The following is a 23,739-nucleotide window of genomic DNA, read 5'->3' as shown; positions in this document are numbered from 1 at the left end:
GAAAACCGCTTTATGAATAGGACAAGCTAACACGGTTCACAAAAGGGAAATGCTTGACGAGTTTCCGAGTTTTGCCAAAGGCGTCACTAGCATTATGGAATAAAATGGAACTGACAGATTTAGTATATCTGGATTTCCTAAAGGCAGTCGATGACGTGCCAGACAAAACATTAACAGGCAAGATAAGGGCTAATTCAACTAGTGTCTAGCAAATTAGCACCGACAGAAGATTAGTTAATGGCTAGCAGCGACAGAGTGAGCATAAAGAATACGTTTTCAGTTTGATAGGCTGCAACTTGTGGAGTGCAGCAAGGGTGAAATTTTTGGCCTTAGACATTTACAATCAATATTAATGAGCTATATGGACATGCAAAGGATAATATATTTGAGCTTTTTGATGGAATGAAGCTTGGTGGAATGATAGGCTTCAAAATGACACAGATAAGTTGCAAATGTTATAGCTAAATTAAGTAACGGGCTATACGATGACGGGTGCAAAATAAAGTGGGGAAGTGTGGAGTTATTCACTTTGTTCGTAGAAATTGAATAGCAGCGTGTTTGGTATAGGAATGAACGTTGTAAATTCTGATCCTCAAAAGGAAATGTGTGGGCTCGTAAAAATGAATGCTGGACATTAACATGCAAGTACAGCCGCCTATTCGGAATGAAAATGGCGTGTTGGTCCCAATTGCAAGGAGAATGGAACAGAAGAACGCTTAATTCCTTGTACTATTCCAAAGGACATTGGTGAGACCACATCTGGAACACTGTATGGAGTTTTTAATCACCATGTTGATGGGGGAGGTGGTGGCACAGAGGTAACATCACAGCATCAATAATCATGGACGAGCGGGTTAATATCCTGAGAGCAGTAGGTTCAAATCTGAGCACAACAGATGGAGGAATAGGAATGAAATTTATAAATCATGACTTATTAATGGTGACCATAAAGCTGTAATCAGGTGTCACAAAGAGCCTTCTGGCTCACTTTGATGGAAAAAATCTGCCATCCTTACTTGGCCTGGCATACATGTGACGCCGACCGACAGCAGTGTGCCCTCTAAGATGCCCTTGGATATGGCCGAGCCAGCCACTCAGTCGCATGTCAATAAGGAATGGACAAGAAATTATGGCCTTGCCACAGACGGTAACATTCTGTTAAAGAATGGATAAAATTTAACGAAGGATATGGTTACACTGGAGATTTTGCAGCGCACCTGAACTGGAATGGTCCCTGGCAATAGGGTTTTCCTTATTTTGAGACCCTGAGCAACATCACAATGTACTCTCCACAGCAAATATGAGTGGGTTGCCTGAAAACGAATAAATTAGAAGGTGTTTGTTAGGGTAGAAGCTGTGAGATTGCTTCCGCTCTTCTGGGAGTCGGACATACGGGGGCACAACCAGAGGATCAGAAACCGATCCTTTAATCCATTTGCAATGACATTAATTAACTAAAATGTTTGTGATTCTTTTGAAACTTCACTCATGACGGTGGTGGGTGGTCCCATTTTCAATGCACCAAAGCCTGAGATAGACATACCATCACTCACTCATGGAATCAAGGGCATGGCGAGCCCACACTAAAGCAGTGTACGCTCACGAGCCGCACCGTCCATTCTTCCTTCTCTTTTCTGTGTGTTTTTGCGTTCTTTTGAGTTAGGTTCCAAAATTATAAATGCGTCTAAGTGTCAAATATGAATCAATCGCCAGAAGCCAAGATGGCTGGAAGCAAGACAATAGCTACTTAGGCTAGGATTTTACGAATGGCGGTGCTTCCCGTCCTGTCATCTGATGAGTCGGTCGAGAACACATCCTCACCGATTCTGCCTAGCCCGCAGCCCTGGAAGCTCCAACAAACATTCAATGGCTGCAGGCGGACTTCCACACTTCACTCAATAGGAAGTCCTTCCTCAGAGAGTTGCCGGTCAAAGTCATTGGAAAGCAGCTTCACAATTCCTGTAGTGTCAGCAGCTGTGCTTTACATAAATGAGGCTACAAGCAGTCCGCAGTTATAAGACCCAGGAGTCCAGGGAAATGTAGGTTTTGGTTGTTTCATTGCGAAGAAGTTAGTGGAGGCCTGAAGTGAGGTTCTTAAGGAGGTTGGGATATCGGCAGACCGGGTGGGGCCTATAGCTCCCTCAGATGCCAGTCGTTTTCAGTGAAGCGCCCAATGTTACACTGAGGCTGCTGATGGAGGCCACTGCCCGCTCACACGCTGCCCCACCGCAGCCCCTGATTCACACGCCCCTCTTCCCACCCAAGACACAAACAGGAAAAATTTCTGCCTCCCTCTTTTTCTGTGGCAATAAGGGAGACATGCTTCCAAAGATAAATACAATGCGAGCTTCCAAATATTACTGAATTGAACGTCATGTCAAAAGATTCTGGAGGAAGTACAGATGAGTTAGCAGTATTTACCATGTAGAACACTGCAGTCCTTGAGCGACTAGATGACGCCCAAAGTGCTCAAGTGTAGAATCTGTTTGGTTACTGTTAAAAAAGTATTTTGATAAGATCATATTGCTGCCTGTCTTCTATAGATCAGCAATGAGTGTGAAACCTATTGCAGACCAAATGGACAAGGGAACTAGATTACTGTGCATGGATAACACGTTAGTTACAATGGATGACAACTAATTTTGAAATATGCTTGATTAGTAATCGAGTGTAGTTCATAGAGGAGCATCAGTTTCTCGACCGTGATCACCAAAATATTCTGTATTACCATGCTCAAGTCAAATGAAAAATGGCGCATTGCTGGATCTGTTTCTCGGGAATGAGGTGGGTTCAGTTAATCAAGTGTCATTAGTGGAACACAACACTCATAATTATTGGGCTGTTTACCAAATAAAAACTTAAGGACCAATTCAGGAGACATTATTACCGTGAAATACGCCAATTTCTAAATGGTGAGAACCGATCTCGGTCAGGAAAATTGAAATCAAATGTTTGCAGTCAAAATGGAGTTTTGGCTAGCTTTTAAGGGAATATACCTCTGCCAAGGGCAAACGGCATTCTCACATTGAACAATATATGTGAATTAAGGGCAACTAACACCACATTTTATAATGCAATTCGTCTTTCTCCATTCTGCATGTTTTTTTTTGTTCCGTTAGATACAACTTTTGCAACTTTAATGAGGGTAATATGTTGATGTGATGTAAATGCACTTCCAAAATAAGTTTAATAAATCGCCAGTTAACAACCATCTTAGAACTAAAGATAGAGTGCATGAGACAAATGGGCAGTAGCCAGCATGGATAGAAATTGGCTGAGCGAATGAAGCAGGGTATTGTGAACAGTGTATAGGCCACAACGTTAAACAATGCAGATGACACAAAGCATTGAGCTTTTTGAAAACAGTCAGATGCATGATGATATAATTGGAAAGAGTATATGCAAGCCTGGGGAATGTGCAGAGAAGCTGCAGGTGAAATTTAACGTGAAGAACTGATTCACTTATTTTCAGGAGAAGTAGAAGAAATAACAGCTAATTTTCTAAAGAGGGCGCAAGAGCCAAGGAGTCAGTGGGCATCTGTATACACAATACTGAATTTGAAAGGCATCCTCTAAAGTTTGTACAGAAAGCAAACGGGATCCAAAGTTTATCAGCAATCGAAGAGTCGAGCTTTGCCGCATTGGATGAATGGCGAAGTGGGTTTCAAAGTTTCACATAACTTGGCTCTTCTTAGCAAGTGGTGGGCCTGCGCTGATTCTCCTATCAACATTAATATATGGACTCGCATAACATCTGCTTATTTTACATTGAAGTACATTAATGCAACTTGGAAAAAGCAGGCCAAATACCCCAGCTTTAAGTCCCAATTGCCCTTTTGCTGAAGTACATGATCATGATTAGTAGCGTTCTCAGTAATCACTGAAAGGAGGCAGAAAAAAACCAACTACTTTAACTCATATCCGTCTTTCAAAATCCCCTATCTTCTCCACCCGTGCTTGCAGCGAGCCGTTCTTCACCATGCCAACTTCACAAAAAAGTTGCCCTCCACCAATTCTGGTCACTGTCAACATTTGCCACTGCTTAACACCTGTTGCGTTACATCCATCTGCTTAGTCTCAGAACGTTTTTATTCCTTCCACGAACCTCTATTCCTCCAGATTTCTCTAGTTACATTAAATCTCTCTTGAAAAAGCTACGTTTCTTGTAAAATATTTGGTCACATTTCATACCATTGCTTCAGGGCCTCAGTGACAATTTTTTCCGCTGAGTTTCCTGTTCACTCGTTTGGCTGAGATTTGTATGATGTCGCAGCGAAGTTTTATTTAGATTGAGTCATATGAACGCCAGTTAATCTTGCTTGAATAAAAGCAAAATACTTAGTCTGCTTAAAATCTGCAGAAAAAGAACAATAATTTAGAAAGTAAAAAGGTTAGCTGTTGTTCAAACTGGTCTGATTTTCTAATCGTTCCTGCATTTCCATTTTGATATACCACATCTTTTTTCTAATTTGCCAACCTCTCTGCACTCTTCCAAAGCTGACCAGGCCCATGTGCGAAATAGTTATCCCTGAAATGTTGTTGGCACTGCCTTCACCTGTTTCCTCCTAAACAATGTTAGCAAGTCTGCCTTTGTATAAGGAATTCACAGTCAGATAGATTTTAAAGCGTACCTCATTGCAGCAAATTTTCCCATAAATCCAAACCAGCGTTTATTTTCTTTGGTGATAACATTTGTTTACTTGTCATGCATGTTCTTTGGGAGCTGATGGACATTTTAATTTTCCGTTACGTTCTTATATAAAGGACGAAATATTAATGCAAAATGTTGCTATATGAAATGAGCGTGCTAACAACCTTTCTTTCCACAATTCCAGAACTCGCTGCATGCAAAAAATCTTCGCAAGATTTAGGTATGAAAGGGTGCTTTCTGCTTTTACAAATCTTGAATGGCTATAAATCGTGTTTTTCAGTGCTATTGATTCACTTCGATCAAAACATCAAGTGCGTATCATGGGTGGTCCATAAAATGAAGCATGTTTCACTCTGACATTTATACGGGTACATGGTTGCATGTGGCAGTATTTTGCGAATGAACCAATTCAAATGTTCAATGCCACACAAAAGATTTCTTTGGAAGAAATATGCATTCTAGAACCGCGTTCTTGGCAATACAAGTTCTTTTAATCATAAGCCCTTTGTTAATTGCAGATGAGGAGTAGGCATCAAATGTTGTGGGAATATATTTTGAAACTGAATATCCTGGATCACTGTACCAAAAGTACCTGAGTGAGAACATGGCTCGTCATAACATTCAAGATCTGGGCCAAGTGCTGGTAAATGGCTTTGGGTAGGTAGGTCAGGCGTTAATCACGTGTCGGAGCATGCTCGATGGGCCGAAAGGCCTCTTCTGCACTCTGTGATTTTGTGATTCACAAAGGCTTCAAAGCTGGAAGTAATAAGAAGGTCGAATTAGGAGCAGCTACTTCTACGCACCTGATTCCCCATAGGTACTTTTGGCCAAGGTCCCTATAAATATGAAGCAAAGAACGTTCTGCAGGGCAAAAGTGAAGGCGACAACCAGGGTGTTTTATTCACGATGGGGATAATTAAAATGATCACCATGATGATGGTGGCAGATCTAATAATGAATAGTCCTTCATCATGTTTCTAAAGATGGTGATTAATGCGAGATGAAGTTAATTAAATTGCTGACATTGACGATGATTCTGATAGAACTAACCGCTGCTGAAAATGATCATCTTGTTGCCTATATATCTCATGACGAAAATAAAAATAATGGTCATCAATATCACTAATCCAATGACATGGGAAAAAGAATGAAGGATCATTCCCATTCTCAATGACCACAAAGATTGGACCACGATTGAAGAAAATAAGTCTGAAGAATTTGCAGCCACCTTTGAAGAGAATGACCAGGGGAAGGCCCATTTCCTTTTTTTTCCCGAGGAGTCCACAGTCAAAGCTGTCATGCTTCAGAATTACAAACTCACTACGTGTGGTGACAAGGAGGGGCATGATAGCACTGGATGGAAAAAAATGCAATTGGGCCCCCCAAATGTTCTAGACTGTCTTAATGAATGTTTGTTCTCCAGAAATAGATAACACGATAGCCAAAATTTTCCAGTATAGATGAAACAGTGGCACCAACCTGACAAAGCAGAAAACTGGTAAGGCATTTTTTGTCGACTGATAATATGACAGAAGAAATTAAGCCAACTACCCGCAATGAAATCTCAAGGCATCCTTATCAAAATTACAGAAAATGCCTGAGACACTGCCAGCAGGTTTAACTTACTCAGCAACTCACTGGTGATTACTTTGGGTAACATTTGGCCAAATGGACTCAATCCCTCAAACTACACGGACGAATCTTGAACAAATGAACTGATTTTCGGAAAGAAAGGGCGAATGAATGACTTTGACATCAAGGTGGTATCTGATAATGTGCACAGCTAATATTGAAATCAATGGGAATCAGGCGACAATCTGCTCTACAGTTTGCACTTATGGGCAACAGAGAACAAGATGCTCCCTCTGTTAAATGACAACTAACACAGGCCCCGAACATAACACAACTAATGTTGCAATGCCATTACCCTAAGCCCAAACATTTTTATTCATTGCATCATTAAATGCCAATGCAACATAAGGGCATATTTGGAAATATTTGAGAATTAGTTTCCAGCCTGGATTATTGCATTCACTTTCATTTGTAGCTATTTGAACCACGAATGTGCTTCTCTTTGCAATAAGCAGAGGTTGAATGGCAATGAACTTTGGGATACTAAGTGGAAATAAACAGTTAAAACACCCTCCTGACTCAGTATTCTAAAAGGAAAGTATGGAGATGTTCACTTCATATCAAATGAGTCCTTAATCGCTGAATTACAAACGATCAGCATTTCACATTATCACTGAACAGAAAATAAACCAGAGAGCAGAATCAAAACAAGCTTAAAATGAATCGAAAATCAGAGCAATCTACCAAGAGGACACCACAAGGTGTTAAATCATGGTGGACATGAGGTGAAATGTTGTCTCGCAGAGGGTCGTTACTCGTTGTAATTAGCGTTCACTGAGATCAATGGGGGATGGCTCATTGATTATATTCAAGATTGAGTTCGAAAGATTTATGTTCGATAAGGAACACATTTGATTTACGTCATGATTTCCTGTCATGTGTGAATTGCGATTGGATGGACCAATTATTGACCCACAGCTCTTTCCTGTTATCAGGAAGGCTACACCACGAGGCCGTGGCATCCGGGGGAATTGTGTGCCCTGTCGCATATTTGTACTGGTTGGCTTCTTTTTGTGTTTTGAATTCACTGCAGCTTGGTATAAAATCAACTGGAGTGCTCCAGAATAAGATTTTTGAAATACTAATTCTATTGTTTATCTACATTTCTTTCTCAGGACTGCATTGGTTAGCCAGTCCTGTTTAACGATGGCTGGGACTTTAACCCACGCAATTTCACACAGAACAGAGATTTCTACCACTTCCATACTGTTAATAAACGTGGATTTGTCTTAGCCAACATTCTGCCCTAAAGCAGTTCACAGTGATTTCCAAATCAGGATGAAGATCTCAGAAACACTACATCTAAAATGGGGCTGTAAACAATGAACTTGAAAGAAATGTACTTTTTTCCGATATCACTTTTTCTACAGGTTTGTATAAATACATGCACATCTACAATACAATGTTGAACATGTTACAACATGGGAACTTGTTCTGCCGTTCATTTAAACAGTTATTGGGAGCACCAATTCTGCACCATGTGCAAGTTCGACAAATACTTTCTGGACTGACCTGTTCGTCTTGCAGGATCAAAAACAAATTAAACGTTAATGATTCATACTGCCTCAAGCTACTCAATACCTGAGTGCTGCATCGTTCAAGTTAACCATGTTAGTTGAGGCTCCATCTCCTGTTAATTGTTTCATGTCCAACTTCACAGTAAAGATCTTTTCCTTTTCTATGTTTCTGCTGTTCCTTATCATGCATGGACTTCAAAACGTTTAATTGAATGAATTGATATTCTGGCTTGACATGATGTTCGAGGGAAGTATAGAGCGGGCTTTTCAGTTACAGGTTATGAAGGGAAACAATGTTCTTTTACCCATTTTGCACAGCAACGTAGGGGCTTATATATGGGTGCTGCAGTTACCCATAGTTACATAGCATTAGTGCCACACAGCAAAATGGAGATTGAGCTCAATTTCAAAAAAGCACCTTCATCAGCACAAGGGCTGTATTGAGGACAGCCCTTCAAATCACCTCAAGGCGTGAAACGCCCGCGACGAGTAGATTTTGAGGGCAAGTTCATATAGTAAAAGGACTCGTGATTCTTCTCTTCTAGTCAGCCTTAGGCCCAGTCCAGGAGATGTGTCATTTAGGAGTCGCTCATTTCCTCCACTACATATGTTAACAAAAAAAAATCCTGCTGATGACTCTGAAATTCCATCATCCTCTGATCGTTGTATATGTTTTACCTATCTACCATATGGGGACAATCGGCACCACCACGGCTTTATCACGTGAGGGGAGAGAGTCGGCTGCAAACAGCAGCAGGTATCATTGCCAATGATTCACCTGATACTATGAGACGCCATAAGGTTTGCACTCAACGTTCATAACTGCCTTCTCAATCTACGCCCCTCTGCCTCCATCGTGGGTGTCTCTATCCTGCTGCCTGGTCAGAAAAATGTGCAAGCATGTATTTTGAGATGGCTGAAATTCTTTAGATATGATTATATGCTGATGTTTCTTCACGACTGTGTGGGAGAAATCTTCGAACTTCAGCAGTAGTCAGTTAACTAATTTGTAGGATCTATGGGTTTTTGGAGATTGAATCTTACTAGTTCTTAAGTTTATTGTTGAGTGATTAGTCAGTTTCTTGTTACGCATTGTACTAGTGGTTTGTCGAACTGTGCATTTCATTGTGTATTTACGTGACACAAGTGTTTTTCCTACAACCGAGCAATTTTGGCGTCAGCATTATCAATGTGATATGTGCAAGCAAAATCCAATTCGACTCGATGAAGGTGATATCCACACATAGTTATTGTAACGGACATGATTGCAGCAGAAGGACGGAAAATATGTGCTCTAGAAATAGGTGCACCACTAGACAATTTGTTCAAATAAAGACAAAACGCTCGAACGTACCAGAGAATTGTGGCATTTGCCCACTTACGTGTAAAATGCGTCCCAAATGCAATTCTTTCGAATTCAGCCCAATCAGTCTATTTTAAATCACCAGCAAAGTGATGTAATGTGCCGTCAACAGTGTTACACAGTGGAACCAAAACATGAATAGTTAATTTACAGGTATTCACCTCAGCCTTGGTGGAACATGGTCCAAAATGTGAACCCCACAACTAAGGCAACTGTGGCTCTCCTTGACATGAAGGTAGAATTTGACTGAACATTGCATTCAAGACCGAGAAAAGGAGATACAAACGTGAAAAGCAATAAGGGTCCCCTGAAATTTTGGCAGACTTTTCGAGTAACTTACCCTTATTCCAGTGCACCAATTACGAAAAATTGAAAATGCTGGTCTGATTTTCCTTGTGTTAATGAAGATGATGAGAACAAGGGTATTTATGTCAGTTTTGAAGGTGATTGGCTGGAGCAGGTCAATGCCGATTTTGATGTTAATGATGGCGATGGTGATGATGGTAATATTGATAATGACCATGAAGACAGTGTTATGAAAGCTCAGTACTTAACTTGATTTAAATTCAGAGGCTGGCAATTCCATTTCCCAACGGGCCTTAGGCCATTCACACATTCAGCGGTGGGGAAATGGGCAAACCTGTGCAGTTGTTCATTTTAAGTTTTCAGCCTTAAACGGGCCATGCGTGCCTTTGGATATGAAGAGAAACAAATAAGTGAAAAGATGCGAAACTACAGGTGAGCTGGCTTGAAACCAACAACCATTGAAATGAAGGTGTTCCAGAGAGCAGGATATGGGATTGTGTTGGTTTGAGGGGAGTATGGGGAAAGAGGGAGCGGTGCTGGGAGTGGGTGTGAGAGTGCGATGGGGGAGGGGCAGGTAGAGACAGAGAGACTGTCCTGAACCAGCGCAGAAAGAGGTCACAGGCAAAGTTTGCATGCAAGGACAAAGACTGGGTTCAGAACGATGCTGCAAAGAGGGGAGAAAAACAGGGATCAGGAACAGGTCCAGCTAAATAAAGTAGATAAAATGGAGTAGATAAATGGGCTCCAAGTTCCAGACAGGGATTCGAGAGGCAGACTTGAAGTGATGGGGTCTTGAAAGGAGCAGCAAGACCCGAGTAGGCCGCCGAAGATTGGTCACTCCATAGTGTGGACTTTCGGTGTAGCAGTAATCTGCTCGGCATGGCGGAGGATCTGAGAGTCTGTTTGGAATGTGAAGCATGAATTTCCTCTGAGATGCAAAGGAAACGGAATGTCAGAAGGTGAGATTCAACCCACGGAGGAGCTGCTGAAGCCGTCCAATTGGGAAAAACGTTAAAATAATTCCAAGTGAAGTTATTCAAACCTAGAAATCAGAGACCTTCTTGACAAAGACAGTATTGCAGTGAGACTGGTTGCCTCAGAATGCGACAAAAATCCAGGTAGTTTGTTGAGAAACCCATGGAAACGCATTTGATCACGCCTGTCATTTACTCTGTGGTGCGGTACGCATGACCACAATTGGCGTGTCAATTCACATGTTCCCCATAATTACCCGGAGTACCAGAGTATAAATATTAATGCCGTTATATTTCGACTTTTTTAACAGGAGACCAGCAATTTGATGAGAAACATAGTACAAAAATGCAACAAGCAGTGACAGAATACTTTATATACTGAAATGTCCAAACAGTCATTATTTGAAGAACACAGATTTCCAACTCAGGTGTAAGGATGGAGAATGTTTTCGAAATAGCAGGAGTCGAGGTCACAGAACGAGCTGAACATCATTTTGAACAACTGAACGAATTCTGAGCTCCTGATAGTGGCTTCTGCACCTCTTGTATTCTGGGTGCGGCGGTAGTCAGTTTCTCCCTTCCAGTTGAATTCCTGGATGTTTTTACTTTCTTGTTGTAGGGGAAAGTGCTGGCAAGGGAACCCGAGAAGTTAAGCACACAGTGGTGCTGTCGAAGACTGTATTACGTGGTGCTGCTAAATGTATATTCATTGCAGTTTAATAGCCAATTGTAATCAACTAGACTTTGCTGTTGCCAAAAAATAGTATGGCATATAAAACGTCTGAACTGACATTACGCATGACGAACTATCGCCCAAGGCATATTTCTAAACCTGGTTCTCGGGTGGTTATGGAGAATGTTGAAATAATTTGTGATATCCCTGTGTTCAAACAGGAGAAATAAATAGGCTGCAGAGACAAAATTGGCAGAATCATATTCTGCCCCGTTCATAGAACTCATGTTCTGCAAAAATATATTAGATGTGAGCACAGAGAAGGGAAGACATAGGATGTCGGAAACAATATTGCGAGATTTGAATTCCTGCTCTTCTCCAATTTCACTGGTAAATCACTCAGGTGCAGACTCATGAAGGGCGTACAGCCTTAAGCAGCTGTGCGAAGTATTTTGAAATAGAACACAATTTTTCTGAAGTGGAAACGCTGGAACCCTTTTTATGTAGTTCCCTCTTGCACTCACTCTCTCCGCTCCAGAACTAGCTGCATGTCAACATTCATTGAAAGAAATGGTTAACAAAAATCATATCTACTTTTTAATTCCTTGTGCAGTCATCACCAGCAGCTAGTGATTCGTTTTCTTGACGATAATTATACATCAGGAAGGTTCTCCATGCATTCCTATTTGTAGACATGAATGGGGATAGTCCAAGTCACTTTTTACATTTAATGGCAAAGCAGGTTCTATCAACGTCGCTCCACCAAAACTCTGTTTAAAATAAACCAAAGAAAAGCAAGTTCCAGAAAATCACTTTTGCTGCGATTTGAATTGCATAGCCTTCGGATATGATATCAAAGTTTATAACATTAATATCAAAACTCTTCAATCGCAAAACCCATTCCACAATTCATTAACTTCCTCCAACCGGCAATCAGCGTTGAATTGGGTGCTATTATAAATCTGTCCTCCCTTCTATGCTAAATTTTAAATTAGAATCATTGATGGCAGCACTTTCAGCCGCATGGTCGTCTGTTTCAGCATTTATTGTTTGCATTTCCATGTGTTCCACAAAACTCTTCCATTTTATATTGTTCCTGAAATTCAAATATTTCATCAATATTCTGGACATCTATACTCACGCAAATATGGAACGGATTTTAAATTGACCAGATATATTTATGCAGTTCTTGGGAAAAACAAAACATATTTTCATGTAAATTTGAATGCTGCCTACATGGCAAATTGATGAAATAATTTTCAGCAATGTTGTTCTGGGCTGCATTGTATGGTGCATTGTGAACATGGCTCTCGAAACATTTTGACTTACCAATAAAGCTAATTCATAGCATGGGTTGTGGAGATAGGACTGTTATGATAACAATTCTTCAAGCGTTTAAAGAGGTCACGGGCAAGTTATTTCCAAATGTAGAACTGTATGGTGTTGGATTATGGTACAAATATAGGACACCACGATTTCACTTGAAAACAAGGCTGTGAAATGGTGGAAAAGCAAATTAATTTAGGTTTTCAGATAGATGCATCAATAAAAGTGGGAATATATGGGAATGACACCTTTCAAATCAAAACAAAAAAAGAGTGTTCCTTTCAGGAGGAAAGTAAATGTAAAGTTCGTAGCAGATTTAGTGTCGCAAACACTTTAAGACAGAATTTTATGTTCGTCAGTCGGGCAGACGCGACCGCCTCGGTGCCGGGCGGCGGCCAATTGCAGCTGATGAAATGGGCTGTGCCGCCATTTTCTGCGGGCTGTCAAATTAAGGCCCGCAAGGTGTGTAAGCGACTCCCGTGGAGAACGGGAAAATAGTCACGGGGGCGGTCGGCCACAGACTGCCGGTTCCAATGGGGTACTGGCAGCCTGCATAAAAAGAAGCCAGGCAGCCTAATTGAGGCAGTGAACTATGGCCACTCGTGGAGAGAGGTCCGAGTGGACAGCAACATGATCAGCAGGAGGAGAGGGTGGGGGGCAGGCTACAGGTGAGGCCACTGTGCCCCCCGATTTTGAGATGCATGCCTTGTCCTCTTTCAAGAGGTGGTCATCCGTGGGCACCTTCTGTATACGGACATGCGGATGATTGGGGCCCCCCCCCATGTCACCAGCCAGGCGTGGGAAGAGGTGGGTGACAGTGTAAGCGCCCATGATGATGTGCGGAGCACTGGCACACAGATTAGGAAATGATTCAATGATTTGCTTCGCTCTGCAAGGATGAGTTTCATATCTGTCTTGGCCATTTGACCCAGAATGCAGCCTTAGCCTTCGGCACCCACGAGCAATGCACCCCCCATCATCTCTTGTAGTCGTTACTGCCCAGGGCATCAGTCGCACGCTGGATGGGCGACTGAGTACTGGCAATGCTTACACCAGCCGTCGTGGTTGTGGTGTAAGGTTCTCTGCACAGCATATGTTGGTCTTTGGGATGATTGATTATTCTGAAGGCAATCTGCACAGGACGCTGCCCAACAAATGCTCAGAACTCCACGACATGTCATAATGATGTTACTGAGGTGGTGGAAGCGGTGCCTCAATGTGTTAAGGACAAGTGTCATCTGCTGGCATCAGCACTGCACCTAGCTTCTCGTCCTTCCCAATGGCACTAAGAGGAATTTAAAGTGATGGACAACGAACGTGCCCAAGGTTGCCGCTGAGCGAGGGGGTTGGGACCAGCCGTGCTATCTTCTGTGGAGTGATTACCAATAGTATGGACAGGAGCCGCTGGATAACTCAGATGGGTCATTGTGGTTGTGGTGTGGCATGCCCGTACAGACTAAATGTGCGAGCAGTCAAAATAAATCCTCTTCTCTGTTTTGCAGGCTAAACCTCACCACAACGCCCGGGAGTGCAAGAGGAATGGAGGTGGTCGCGCCCTCTGGCAGCGCCTCAAATGTTTTGAAGAGTAGGCCCCATGGAATTGGGCAGAAATCAGGACGCCAGGGCGGCCGGAGGCGACAAGGCTGGCGTCCAGCGGGCAGGTATTTGAGGTCCACAGTCCCATCCACACTGTCTGCACACCATCCAACCCACTTATTGTTGCTGCAATCGTTAAAGCTGAAACAATGTTCATTCACAATCTGAGAAATTCTGACATGTGGGTCATACAGACGGGACCCTTGTCCCATGAAGAATCGCGTCTCTACCAACTTGCAAAGTCTCCTCATTCCATTTGTGAACAGTATCATCATGGTCTAAAATGTCATTGGATTGCTGCTGCACAGTCAATGACTTATCTCATGTTAGTGGCTTTGGTACCTCCAGCACCCTTTCAGCCACTGCGTCCCACATTACTTTATCCAAAAGATCCTCAGCACATCAGCTATGATCATCATGTCAGTCAACTTAGATAAATGCCACCACAACACCACGACGCTACTCATCCCTATTTCAAGGGGAAATATTGCCTTCTGTCCATCCAGTCTATGTCCCTCCTTATGGAATGAAGGCTAATAATGTGATGTCTTAGTCTCCTGTGATCGACGGCAAATGTCGCCACTATTTGTGATGATTCCTTAGCCCCGCAACTATCCAGGCCATAACACATCTAGATCAGGTACCTTCGCACTCTCCCCCTCCCTGTGGTTCAGAACATGCCATATGGCATTCCTGAATCAATCTGACCAGTCTGTCTGCTTGTGCATTTAATGTTTGGGGCTTCTCTTTGCTCCTTTTCACCTCAACAATGTCCTTCAGCTTAGGGTCCTGAAGGGTGAGCTGCTTATGAGGCTGGGGCAGGGTGAAAGGGATGAAAGGTTGAAGTGACTCTAGACTAACTGATGGACTGTCTTTGTTGTTAATTTCAGAATCACCACCAGAGCGAACCGCACTTCGACCCCACGGACCCCGCTCCACACCTGAGGGCAAACAAGTGCACTTTCTGGCACATCATTTTGGCCAGCCAGGCAACAGCACAGGCACACACACACTGGTCGGGCCTAAAACGTCAGCTAGCGTCCGGAGTCACAGTGGAGAGGGCACATCATGATCGCTGGAGGAGATGGTCGGGGCAGAGTGTGCCGATGGCTGCATCAGCTGGAGGGCTGTTTGGAACGAGGCACATGCTTTGTCCAGCTCTGATGACGAGTCTCTTGATTTGTGCCCTTTGCAGCAGCTGCAGTAAAGGCGACAGGAAGTGCATTTGCATCTGGCAGGGTTGCATGACGGAATGTTTCAGTTGCTCACTACGACAGAGGAGTCTAGGCAGATTGCACATTAAGAATACGCCCTCAGGGCAGATCATCAGTGTTCCTTCAATGAGAGACTGGCGACTCTCATATAGAGGGGCCTCCAGCAAATGGATAGAAATGTGATTTGTTTACGTGCTGACCTGCAAGACCTCACAGCGCTTCTGGCCACAGGTTGTGTTTTCCACTCTGGGAGATGTTGTGGAACTCAAGAGCCGGCACTCAGTGCCCATGCATCTGTGGTGAGCAGAGCGGTAGATTTTCACCACATGTCGGCGCAGTAGCTGCCTGCCATTGCTGCAAGCTCCTCTCAGGGTGCACCAGATGAGGCCAGAAGCTCCTCCTCCCCTCTCCAGGTCAACGTTTCCTCTGTTGAGCCTCTGACAGCTGGGGAGGTGCCAGTTCTTGAACTGGCCCTCCCTCCCAGGCGGGACCATCACAGGACAATAGGGCAGCTGAGTCAGCAGGCTCTCTCCCAAACCACTCCAACTGCTGGGGTGGCAGCGAGATGTAGCAGCCGATAACATCAGCATAAGGCACTTTATCCAATACACGGGTATGTCACTTGCGATTTTGTGTTCACCTTAGAATAGAGACCCATATGTTTGCCATCGCTAACAAGTGTTTTGTCTTTTTGTTTTTGACACAATAAAGTCCACCTTTGTAAACATGGCTGATGGTCCTATGTTTGTGGTGCATTTTTCTTTTTCACATATTTATCATGAGTGTTCGAGAGAACAATGACGTTTCTGTACTAAGCCCTTATTTCAAGCTGAACAGGGGGAAGATGTGGCAAGTAAGTGCCATGTCTGCAAGTGCCAGGCAATGTTGCTCATGCTGATTGATGTCTGTGGAGCTTGCTGAATTTTATTTGGAATAAATGATTGCGGGTGTCCCTGCCTCCTTGGTGCAAATGCAGGTCAGTGTTCTGCCCCTCATTATTGCCCTCTGCTTCCTCATCCTCTGAGGCACTGCTGGATTCATGATATGCAGCCTCACCCAGGGTGTCAACGTCTCCGTCATCAACTGCCTCCCCCATTTCCAGTGCAAGATTGTGCAGGGCACAACAGACTACCATTAGCAGACAGACACAATCGGGGGTACTGGAGTGCGCCCCCTCATTGGTCCAGTGAATGGAAGTGCATCATGAGAAAACCAATGGCTCTCTCCACCACAGGTGTTATGGTGCCGTGGCTCCTATGGTGCCGATGCTCAGCTTCTGTTCTTGCACGGTGTAATGGCATCATGAGTCACCTTCTGAGGGGATATCCATTGTCTCCCAGCCGCCAACCATCCAGCAGAGCCAGAGCGCTGAAAGGACCTGGCACCTGGGAGTGTCTGAGGATGTAGGCGTCTTGTCAGCTGCATGGGTACTTTGCACGGACTTGTAAATTCTGCATCCTCTGATCACACGCTATCTGCACGTTCATGGAGTGGAAGCTCTTCCTGTTGATGAAAGCACAGGGTTTAAATTTTGGCGTCTTGATTGCCACATTTATGCAGTCTAAAGGCCCCTGGACGTGGATGAAGGTAGCAATGGTCACGAAGCCTCTAGCTAGCTGTGCCTGACCTGCCTGGAAGTGGATGAAGTGGATACCCGTCTGAACAGAGCATCTATAACCTGTTTGACAAAAGTGCGGACAGCTCATTGGGAGACATCACAAAGATCATCCACCGAGCCCTAGAAGGAACCAGGGGCATTGAAGTGGAGGGCACATGTGGGCTTCAGAGTCGCTATCATGAGCAGTCCACCCAAACATTTTGGAGCGATCTCAAGGCCAATCATCTGACAGATAATGTCGACTGTCTCCCTTGAGAATTAGAGATTCCTTCGGTGCTGCACCTCGGTCATATTGAGGTAGCTGCTTCACCGCCTGTATGTCTTGGCAGCAGGACAGAGCCGTTGTCTGTGGCCCCTTGCACCTTGGACAACCCCTTGGCCCTGCGACCCTTGTGCCTATACAGAGAAGTGCAATTATGATTCGGTGCTCTGAACGCAAATCACACTACGAAAGCGCAAAACTTACATTCAATTGAATAAAGAGAATCTGCATTGAAACAAACTATAACAAAGAAGGATCATAAATAGTGATTATGCAACTTCCATAAAATTGTGAAAATTCAATGTCTCCATTAATTACCAAATGGAGAAGAAATGTGCCTATTGTGGACTCTCCTGGATGAATCACAAGGAACATGATTTTAACTTCCCTTGTACACGGCTGAGTGATTCAGTTGTGGGTCATTATCAGCTTGTCTAGCCTATTACGTTTGTCCAATATAATATTGTATTCGCAAAAAACCATCACTCATAAAGATGCTGGTAACCATAATAATGATTAACAATAATAATAATCATTCGATAACTGAATGCTAATGGCCTCATTCTTAGAAAAGACATTTTAGGAATGAAACATGGTTTATTATATATGTATAAGGAAGATATCTGAACGTGATAACTGCTACGTAACTTAGAACAATATGGAGCTAATTACTATAAAATGCATAAGACAAATGTATGACCGAATATTGTTCTTAATAGTTTACCAAACATCTGTACAGAAAGTCCACACATAAATTTGCATTTGCAAATTCCATTTGCAGAATTTTAGGCCAGCGGAGTTTGAGCCTCCCGCAGAAGTCCATGAAGTTTAACATATCTCATCACATTTTACGGCTCTGCCCCCCGAAACAGTGCAGTAAAATTCCAGCCCAGCATGTAAGATTATCGATACTGAAACTGTCGAGTAATTTACGAGCTACTTCAACAACCAAGAAGCACTCAGTACATGTTAACCTTCCCCATAAGGGTCGGCGGAGGCCAACAGATAGGTGCTTTTAAGGATGATGGATGAGCAAGAAAGCTTGAAAAGGTGACAATAAAAAAAAAATCTGATTGAGCGAAGGAAAAGTAATAGATGAGGATCATGGTTATAGACTCTGCCACGGGCTAATTAGGCCGACTGGTGTGTTGCTATGTTGTATGCCTTTAAATTTGGTTGGCAATGCTCTGTGTCATACAAGAACTACAGTTGGACAAAGGATGCTTTTCATTTTCGGTATTCATTGTATGGTCATACCTTGTGCATGAGGCATAATAAATTAAACGTTTCGTTACAGAAAAGCAGTTGAAAGCAAAAGAGGAAGGTAATTCTTTTTTTAAATTTGGACCATAGAACCGCATAGAAACTTAATATATTCCTTTATGCATAACAACCTATGTCCCATTAGTGACATTCTCGCCTATGGTCGAGTTCCGTTTTGGGTACAACACCCACTGCTAGGAAATGGGAACTCCGGCTGGGTCCACAGAAAGTGTTTTGTATGCCTGATGTGTAACTAGTCGCACAATGCCTTGCACCACGGCATGACCTGTCCTGTCAGGGAGATGTAAAGGAAATATTGCCATAATTTGAAACAATTACAAATGAATTATCCTTGGTTCCTTATCCAACAGTTGCTCCCCAACCAATGAAGCACATCATCGGCTCACTAACTAGATAGTGCTTGTCTGCACTTTTTATGCACATTGACTTGCGAAAATTCGATCTCACCATAGAGAGGCATTTCTGTTTAATAAATTAAACAATTTATGAGTTTAATGCGCTGCATGAAATGTATTTTAAGAATAAGTTTGATGAAACACGTACATCTATTTTCCAGAACTAGAAGCATGCCGAACAAAGTTAAAAGATTTAAGTGAGGAACAAAAAAACACTGTTCGTAAACACTGATAGAAATGTGAATGCTACATAATTGGCGGCATATACTTGTCCTGTCCTTGTATGCCTTGTTGGACATTATTTTAAATTTCAATCATTGCAGCTTAATTTCGGTCAGTTTCTTTGCAAATAATTCTCCAAATTTAACAGCGCAATAAGCATCTTCTAATCATTCCTACCTCACATATATCCTTAGTTTTCCATTACATACACCTTAACGATACCGTTCGACAGCTAAGCAGGACACTTAGTGATGTCACAGTTGCCTTTGAAAGCCTAAGTCTTCTCCTGCTTTGTGTCCCATTCAGTTGCAGTTAGCTGAATTGCCCGGGAGACATAAACTGGCCTGTTCCTCCAATGAGGGTTGCTGGGCTCCTCCTAACCATTGGGATTTGGTAATGCCCTGTCCGCTTCCTCTGGAACCACAGCACGTTTAACTTCCTTGTGTTCCCTTCTTGCGTTCACCTTGTCCTCCTCCGCTTTATAATCTTCCTCTGGCCTCCGACTGATACCATGATTCCTATCTGTTCCTGAGAATTTTTGTTCCTCATCCCTCAGTTACAGACAGCACAATATTTAATGTTCCTAAAAAAAGGCCCCTTTAACTCAGAGTAAATTCATCTTCATGAAAAAAGAAATAACAGTATGTCACTATGCACACTCAATTGATCAGTCCATACCGTCAATTGAGTTTGACCTGCAAACTTGAGACTCTCGTCCCAGCTGACGTTTCAAGACACGCCGAGACAATCTTACCTTTCAGAAATTGGACTTCCCGCCTCACATAAATCTCCAGCTGACGTTGTAATAATGGCTTCTGACGATTTTATTGCGCTGAGATGGGCACTTAAATATATCAATTGCTTCTGAATTTGATATCTGAATAACGCTCGAAATCCCGACTTTTTGGCCAGCTGAGGTGCTGTATTGTCAACCGGCGTGATGACATCGTCAACAGAAGCGACGTCACCAAACTCCATAAGGGGCAAATACTCCAGATTGAGGGGCATATTATTCAGGCCGTTGTATCTATGTCTACCAAATCGGCGCCATCAACGATTTAAACATGCCAGATCATCAGTGAATCTTCTCCTTTTAGGAAAGAGAATCGGACTATTTGGCAATTTTTGGAAATTAGAATACAACACACCAGATAAGGGATTCTCTTCTCTTGTTTGCAACAGCCTTAGTCTGCCTCAATAGCTTCTGGAAAATGACGACTGGACTTTGCATCGAATATCAGGCAAAAAATAAGCAACGTGACCCCATGCACTTCTAAGGAAAAAATGTAATTAATTCAACGAAATAACTTTGGTTCCTGTTTTGTTTAAATTTCGTGTAAATGTATAATTGGCAATCCAATGTTCCTCAGGAAGTTTGTAGTCGACAGGGACTTTCGACTAAAAATGTTTCAATTCAAATCTATTGTTGTTTGAACACAAATGTTATGGCCCCTTATATTCTTGGTAGTCGGTAGGTCAGCAGAATAATCTAACTTTAACCAGTTATATTGCAGAGGATGAAACCTGTCACCTCGGGTCTGGGTCGCCTGACCAGGAGCAATCAGGTCAATATCAATTGAAAGGTCTTGATCCGTAGAGTTGTAGGTTTTGAAGTTTAGGGACATAAGTAAAGCTCTTCAACATGCATCAAGATTTGTGCCTCTGCCACTCTTCCAGACAATGTGATCCAGATCCCTAAATCTCTCTCGGAGAAATGCTAAATCCACATAATCACCATAAATCTCGTAAGTCTTAGTCTAACGGTATTCCTGTTGGTCATTGAAACCTTAGGATGCGCAAAGGGGACCTTTTATCTACTCGAACATGTCCCTCAATGGTTAATGCATTTCAATGAAGCCTTTTCGCAGCTTCCTCTGATGCCAGAAAGCAATTGTAGCTTATCCAATCTCTTTTCAATATAAAATCCCCTAGTTCAGCCAACATCTTATTAAAGCTTCTCTGTATCTTTCCAGGCAAGCACATTTCTACAATAGTGCATTGACTATAACTGCATGCAGTTCTCCTGCTGTGGGCTAGCCAGTGTGCTATATAGTATGACACTACCATCCAACTCACATATTCATAACCTTGCCGAATAAAGGAAAGTTTTTATATGTCTTCTTGACCACCTTATCCACCAAGCAGCCAGTTTCAGGAATATATATGCATGCACACCAATAATCCCTTTGATAATGTGCAATTCTCAGCATCCTGCCACTTAGTATGTATTTATTTCCTGGTTCGTATTTTCCCCAAATGCATGACCTCTCCCTTCTCTGGATTAAACTGCTTCTGTCACTGCTGCGCCCACCTGACTTATATACATTTTTATTGTTTTTAGAAATCCCACTAAGCACATTTGTTTTACCTGCAATCGGCTAATCATCTGCAATATTTTCGATTCCAAAATGTTTATATAAAGTGCAAAATGAGACGGAAGTGGTAATGACCGCTATATAAAACAACTGGAAGCGGGCTTCCATTTAATGAAACTAGCATCAACACTGTTTCTCTTGCCGCTGACGGAGTTTTGGATAGAATTTGATACTTGTGCTTAGACCTCATGGAGCATTGCTTTCCTGACTGGTCTGTTTTGGGATCTAATCAATTAAAACGCTGGTAAAATCTATACAGACTACATCAAATACATGACGCTAATCAACCCTTCTTGTCAACTGGCCCAATGAAAATAAACACTGTAAGACAGAAACATCTTCGCATAACAAATCCGTGCCCACTTGCTTTGATTTTTCCATGCTCTATTCTACATGAAGAATGATCCTGCAGGTCAGATTTTTTAAAAAAAAACTATTTTTCCCCTCCACGGAGGTAAATTGATTGTACGTTTCGACACTTTTGAATTTTTGGCAAAGCATTACCTCTCCGCCACTTTGCTGGCACTATAAATATCGCTGCAGAGCTTTTTGGTAATAATGGGCTTTGCTTCCGCTATTGATTCTCTTGCTTTGATAGACTATCTAGGCCACATTTCCTTCAACCCGGTCCAGAAATTACATAATGATAATGACCCCTTGACTATTTGAAGTCCATAGAGAAATCAACACAAGCCATTCCTGATCGGAATGTCGTCACTGCCATCCTCGTTTGTGAAAATAGATAAAATGTTTTCATTCAGAATAATACGAACGCCCTCAGCTTCCAGGGAAGTAACCATGATCGAGCCTAAAAGTAATAATATGTAGAGGTATCCATAGATAAATACAAAGTAAAATGTGAAATGGGTATTTTAACCGAAAGTGGAAATCAAACACCAATTCAACATTTTTGTTCAAGGGAAACGTCCATCTATGTAGGATGGAATGCGATGGCTGTGCACAAATGCAGCAGTTGAGCTTCGCCACGTGCCTTATGGAAGAACCAAATTGATTTGCGTTACTTGCGTGGAAGATACTCTTGTAAATATTCCTTCTTGTTTATTTTGAAAGCACAGATTTTGATGCTGATGATGCTGATGGTGATGCTGACGCAGCTGGATATGTTTATGGGGATGTTAGGCGTTTTCATAGTAATGACGATGAGCAGGTTGCACATGTTCGTAATGGGGATAATGATAATGAGGCTGAAGCTAGTTGTGACGAAAATGGGAGGATATGAAGTTTGCATTTGATGATTATGATACTAGTAGTGGCAACTCTATCAAACTGCTTGTAATTGATGACGATAGTGCTGATGAGTCTGCAGGTACAAAGGAAAGATTTGAGTGCGTAGATGAAATATCTAAAAAAAAATATTTCTATGCCTTCTCGTCATGGCTGAACGATTGCATCGACATTACTCAAATCAAAACTTTACGGAAGGGTTCAGGTTTTATATTCATGCAGACCCTAATGATTCTGACAAGCCTGGAGGTGGAGAAACACAGTACATTTATTTTCCGAGTAGTTATCCTTCTTGAATGGCAACGCTAAATCGACAGTTATCATAACAATGCCGAATAACATTTCATGTAGATGTCAATAGAAACCAAAAGGTCTGTACGATGACGCCCGTTTTGTCTGATGCCAATATGATTGGTACCCGACGTCTACTAAAAGTTAGTAAGCTGTTGAAGTGCCATTCAAGTGAGAGCTGGTCTTCATTAGGACCTGTTTAATCAAAGCCTCGATTTTGAAAGTCAGATCGTTGTTTTCAAAGCACACATTGATTTGCACCTTAATAGTTCTGCAACCTCTTGCAGCCACGAACCCTCTGAGACATATAACATTCCGTATACCAATAACAACAAATAAGTTAAATTACAAATGAAAAACAAAGTGACAAGTTAAAACCCTTTTTATGTGGTGCCATAAAGACAAAATAGGAAATGAAAGTTATCAAACTCAATTGAAATAATGTTCCCAGAGCTAATCAGGCAAGTTAGCCCCAGGGGCGTGCACTAGTCGCAGAAGGACTCTAGCATACCGGCGGACACGGAGTGGTCCCTCTTCAGAAATACCAACACTCAAACGTAGCCAGCGGAAATAGCAAGCTGTTGGTCCTAATGATTGCCCTTGCCTACAGCTGTTAATGGCCACATTGTTCATATCCAGAAACAGACTAACCAGGACATTCTCCACTTTGCACGCCCACCTGTGCAACAGCTGGCTACAGATCAGGAGCGTGGATCTGGATTGTCTTTGAATCATCTTAATTTCCTATTGCAACTGACTGCTACTGAAAAATCCTCAACGCAATGTCCCCAATGG

The sequence above is a fragment of the Carcharodon carcharias genome, chromosome 29 (assembly GCF_017639515.1).
Source record: "Carcharodon carcharias isolate sCarCar2 chromosome 29, sCarCar2.pri, whole genome shotgun sequence".
Taxonomy (NCBI): Eukaryota; Metazoa; Chordata; class Chondrichthyes; order Lamniformes; family Lamnidae; genus Carcharodon; species Carcharodon carcharias.
The sequence above is the reverse complement of the archived record's forward strand: the minus strand, read 5'-3'. Positions refer to the sequence as shown.